The sequence below is a fragment of the Nyctibius grandis genome, chromosome 10 (assembly GCF_013368605.1).
Source record: "Nyctibius grandis isolate bNycGra1 chromosome 10, bNycGra1.pri, whole genome shotgun sequence".
Lineage (NCBI taxonomy): Eukaryota > Metazoa > Chordata > Aves > Nyctibiiformes > Nyctibiidae > Nyctibius > Nyctibius grandis.
This window is the reverse complement of record NC_090667.1, coordinates 5,306,524-5,312,523: the sequence shown is the minus strand read 5'-3', so window position 1 is coordinate 5,312,523 and position 6,000 is coordinate 5,306,524.

The window sequence follows — 6,000 nt, the reverse complement described above, 5'->3', positions numbered from 1 at the left end:
TATATTTATTGTAGAAGATTATGAGATGTAATTCCCAACAGTGCAAGACCTGACACTACAACTTCAATGGGTCACTTCCGTCTTGAATACAACCTCTTACTGCATTAGCTCAGCTGTATTTGTCACTAAGACGCACATGAACCCATCACTTGACTGACTGTGTTTCTACGCACAAGGGGAGAGGCAGACAGCAGAGTGAGTAGTTAGGAAGGAATTACATTTTCTCTGTCAGTCCTTTCACTAGAGAGAAAGTTTAGAGACGTTATTGGCATAGTCATGTGAAGTGTTTTCCAGACTCGATTTCATCAAAAGACTTCAAAAAGAGTTAGAGACATACATTTAATATCTAGATGATTTTGTGAGGAACAGATTAATTCAGCCTTGCTTTAGAGCTGAAGTAACTCCTAGCAAGAGTAGAATAAAGCCCAACACATTTTTTACAGACAGATCCTCATTATCTGAACTCATATGGCTCATGCAGTGTGTCAGGGAAATAGTCACTGGTGGGGACCAGAAAGTCGAGTCTCTTCCCCTACATCGAGAGGGGATAACACAGAACGCGCGCAACGAAGAACTGGAGGCACTTCAGGAGGGCACGGGTATGAGATGGGTTTGGCTGGTATGGGATGGGTTACGGTACGTACACGCAGGTGTCTGGGAGAGGGTTCACAGCTATTCTGGCAGAGGGAACTGCCTCTTCCTTGTGTCAGACACATGTATCAGGTCAGACAGATGTATTGGGCAGCTGCTTTGTCATCTGAACGTCTTTCATATCAGGTCATTTGTGGGTAGCTTTGATGTTTCAGTGGGGTTTATTTCCCAGTTCCCCAAGGACATCCTTCCTTCCTTAACTGCTTTCTTCCCATGTGTGATTTGAAAGCACAGCTACCGAGGGCTGAAAGCGCTGCTGAGTTGCTTTTAGAGGCTCAAGACTTAAATTCCCAAGTTGCCTAAGCACAAGGCATTGATACCAAGCAAAGTGGTACCCAGTATTTTTAATGAACTGCATTTAAGTGACTTACCTACATTTATATAAAAAAAAAAATCAGTGGTGGAGCATGAGATTGAAATAGGATCTGCTAAAGCCCATTTAAACCCTGAACCATCTTCCCCTGGTTTAACTGGTGCTTTAGAGCTAAAGAAAAATGCCACAAGTTTAGTTCTAGGGTTCACCTTGGAGACACCTCTAAGTAGAAAGCAGTCCTGATTGATAGGTATTTCATGTCCTTCAAGGGGTACATTCTGCTTTCAGAGCACTTTCTGAAGGCCAGGAAATCAGCTGTTCAGAGCCTGTTCTGTACAGTTTGCAGACTGGGAGCTTCAGCATCTTGGATAGTGGGATTGTGTTTCAAAGGGAAGTCATGGAGGGGGGGCTATATTGCAAAATTAGGCTCCTAGTCTACATCCATGGATAGTTATTGTCTATTATTGCAAATTGCTGTTGTATTTCCTGCAAGAGTGACTGCTGAAACACTGCATCCAGCTGCTAACAGCTGGGGTGCTGGGGAATATAATGCATGTGCTAAGCCATTTTCTTGGAAATTTTTTACATATCTAAATACAGTCTGAAGAAGGAAATAATTTTCAGTGACGATACCTTCCTTTTGTTAGCTTCCTCTCCCAACGGTGTTCTTCTGATGTCTCACTTTGTGGGAGGAAGCAGAAAGGCTTGTGGCAAACAGTGAGGATACTGCTTTACCACAAAAGATCTGGCAAAATGTTCTGTGGGTTTAGTTTCATTTTGAGCAGTACAGGATCAAAAGACCAGCTTCTTTCTTTTCCTGACTCAAAATATGGAAAGCAGCGGAACTTAACTATTTCCATACACATGACACTAGAGCTGAATGAACACAATAAAATCTTATCAAACAGAAAACATTAATTCACTCGGTTGCTATTAGCACGAGAAAGACCATTAATTGGCTGAGTACTGGAATGGCTGAACACTGATTTCTGGAAAAGTTTATGACTCCTCAAAGAGGAACAAACAATATTTCAACAAAAAATTCACATAGGGAAAAAGCATATTCTAATTCACTTGAAATTTATTTGGTGAATAACACCAATGGAACACTTTGAAATTTATTCCACAGAATCCATTTGCCCCAAATATTGTACCACAAATAGTGGAAATGAACATTTTCAGAAACTCATAGGCTGAATTTTGCCTTATAGTATTATTACTCTAACAGTTATGTCCATATAAAACACAAGCAATTGGCAAGCAATACGTCAACAGAAAGAGGAAAATATAACTAATATTGGTGGATAGTTTATTTTCTATCTTACTGTCATACTGGCACCATTAAAGCTTGGTTAGCTTAGGATGGCTAATTTGGTTTTGGAAGAATCTCCATCTGTGTAACATGCTTTGTTAAATCTAAGCCAAATTTGGTAGAAAGGAATTGTATTTTTACACGCTAGAAAAGGATGCATTTCCTGTTAATTTTGCAGACATGCCTTTTAATTTTCTGCCCAGTGAACTGAGCTGAGATGCGTTAAAAGACAGTCATTACTGAAACCTCCTCTAAGTTCTCACTAAAAGCTATTTATGAGAGTTGATCCTTTAATAAAAGGGGAACAAGAGCTGCATGTAGCTTACTCAGGGGATACTTCTTAGTTCTTTCTGTTGCCAAGAAGTTACCAAAGGAGGAAAAGCTTTTACTGCATTTTGGTAGTTTCACTAGCAATGCATATCACAGGACAGTAAGAACAGGTAAAGAGGAGAAGGGTACTGGAACTGCTCCTTTATTTTTGTTGGCTGCAACAAAAGCATTCAATCTCCTCTTGAATATGTTTTCTCAAGTGCTGAGTAACACACCAATAAGTAAGAATTGCAAGGTAAGAAGAGTTAGAGTCTTCAGAAGCTAAATTGGCAAAGGGCAGGTCCTGCCTGTCTAGATCATCTGGGGGACCTCTTGTATGGAGAAGTGAAATATTTAATCACCTTTTGTTTTCAACTGCGAGCTGAGAGGAGAGAGATGGGCTTGTGTTTGGGACAGGGGCTCAATCCTCAGCATCACACACTGCCTCTGGCTTTGGGGCCTTTGGCAAGTCCTTTACCCCATGAGCAGGAATAAGAATATTTATTTATCACTTTATTTGTCTCCTCTGCAGATGCTTTGCCCTGTTAAAACTAAATACAAATGTTGAATTTTTAGGTGCTGTGAATAACCCATCCTACACACATCTCTGCTCATTAAAAGCCATGTGCGCAGATCTGAGATCACAGCCTATAAAGGACAGCTCTTGCCCCAACCTACAAAGTGTACCTACTGCCCCCAGCACCATACTTCTGTGTTTTGAAACTTCTAGCAATAAAGATTTGCTTGCTTAGGAATTTTCCTAGCAGCTGACTGCCTATCTAAGGAAAATGGACAGATATGAGTGTAAATAGACACACAGGTACTGGATGCAAATTACCAGTGGGAAGGTATCCCTGAGGCCAGCAGTTAGGCTCGGGTAAAGTAAGTGACCACCTGGCCAGGAGCTGATAGGAAGCAATAAAACCCATGAAACCACCAGTCTGAACAAGAAAGGAAGAAATAGGCTCCAGCTTCATTCTCGTCTATTTTAACTCAAGGGATGATACACAGGATAACCCTGGGGGCCAGGTCCCGCTAGCTGCAAGGCAAAGCCAGGTGGTTGGTGCAGCAGCGTACAACATAGGCCACTGCTCGTCTGGAGCATTTCTGTGGGAGCTGCTCCGTTTTGAGCCAGTTTACAGAAGAACAGTTTTCAGAAGAGCCTGATGGATGCAACGTTCACAAATGTAACTCATGCTTCCGAAAGCTCAGGTCTCATCCTAACTCCTTAAGCCATCTGTATGGAAAATGGAACTAAGGTTCCCAAAGCAGCCATGTGTTTGTTGTTTTTTTTTTTTTTCCTTGAAAAGCTTATAGTCTCCATCTGTGAATTAACTCAGCTGCTCTCAGCTGGTGTAGATCAGGTAAATTGCTCTGTTGTGTGGCTGAACTTCTCTTACTCGTGGGTGACCCTTGGCTATATTTATGGGCTGTAGTCTTTACTCTCCCCCAGGTTGTAGCTGACTGGTTATGCTGAAGAAGAAGAAGAAGTGATATTTTTCTTGTTGTTTGTTTTTTTGGGGTTTTTTTTGTACATTTAGATCCATCAATGTAAAGGACAAGGAAGAAGCTTAAGCTGGTTCAGTATTAGCAGCCAAATGGCAATCTACCAGGTTAAAGGCAATTAATAAGCTGTGGTTTACACCATTAATAGAGTAGGGAGAGGAAGACTAGGATTGGGTTTTGGATCTTGTTAGTTTGTAAAATAACTGAAATAGTATTTATTCCTGTTCATGGATATTTATAGGAGATCTGTCCCTAGGAGGAAAGATGTGCTCTGAGTTGTGCTTCTTCCCAGCCTATCTGGAAAAAATATATTCAAGTAGGTTATAACAATTGAAGCACAAGCTATTATGTGTTGCTGGGTATTTCTGACTTGAAATATTTGACAGGCTCTATGTTAAATATGTGGTTTTAGTTTCCCCTGTGCCTTATTAAAAGAAAGACTGGAAGAAAGGAAGTGAGGAAACTTGAAAGTTAAAAACATTCTAGGGGTTTGCCCAGAGAACAGAAGAGGATGTTGGAAGCCTTCCATAGTATCAGCTCTCCTTGCCCTCTCATTAGTGCATTGAAATAGCTACATTAATTCTATTGATTAATTAGTTTGTATTTCTTTAAAAATTTTAAATGCATTTAGAACTTTTTAAGGAATAAGTTGCACTTAGGGATTGAGCTCTTAAAGATACCAGAATTAGACTTAGGAAAAACTCTATTTGCCTTGGGACAAAGTGCTCTCACTGTGTACCTGACTGTCCACAGTGGATGAGGATGTGTTTACTGGGCTCAAGGTAAGAAGCAATCACTTCAACTGTATGTGACTGAAGAAAATTTACTTAGAAACCACCTGCCAGAGGTAAGAGAAGAAATCCCTGCCCCATTCAACAGGAGTGTCAGGCTGCTGGGTGTGACGTGTGGTGGGAAGCCATGTATTACTAACAGCAGACTGGAGGAGGCTGGAGGCTGGCTCAGGTTGGTGCCTTTGCTGTTCAGTCTCAGTGATGATGTCCTTGCCTTGAAACAACACCCAGCATACGACCAGAAGCCCTGTGCTGCTGAAGCTGGTGTCTGCAGGTAAGGCACAGAAAGGTGGTCCTGATCCTCTTGAAGTCACTGAAGATCCTATAATATTTTTCGAAAGAGGAAAGGGTTTAGTGCCAGTGCCTTAATCAGGTTCTTTGCATCAAATGGGTGTGATGGCGGGTGATGGTTGCTGTTCTTGCAGAGGATGCTCCATGGTGTCAGCAGCACATTCAGGTAGCAAACCAAGCTATTGCCCTTACGTTGCACACAGTAATTAGCAGACTTGTAGATGGATGTCTCAGCCTCAGAGCTAGACAAAAGAATTTGTCTGGTTGTTTGCAATGTTAATGCAATGATTTGGTTTGACAAACACCATCAGCTCAATGGACTCTCTTCTTGTTTACACACATACTGTCTCCTTGAGAGCTGCTGGGCTGCCCAGGTACAACAGGAGAGACTCTGAGCTATTTAACATCATTAATGTGCAACATCCCAACTCCTGCCTCCCAGGTCAGATGATAAAAGCCCTGGTAGTGAGCTTTGCTGTCCACTGGCTCTTATCTTATAAGATCATGCTAAACCAGTGAAGATGGGCCACCTATGTTACCTGTCTGCTCAATGTGATCAGGGTAATATTGCTGGCTTTTGCAAAGGTAAAGGTAGCAATAAAGACTTTCATTGAACCTACTGGGTTTCTCTAATGTTCTTCAATAAGTCTGCAAATTTGGGGGTGTAGAAACACAAGTAACTGTATAATGTGTTGTTGCCCTTCATACAGCTGTGCTCAGTTGTTGACAACATGACTTGGGAGAAAGCAGATGGTTTTGCAGTCCAGAAGTCTGGAATTCATTAGTGGAAATTTTCAGACGTGGGTTGTGGGTTGGTTTTTTTTTTT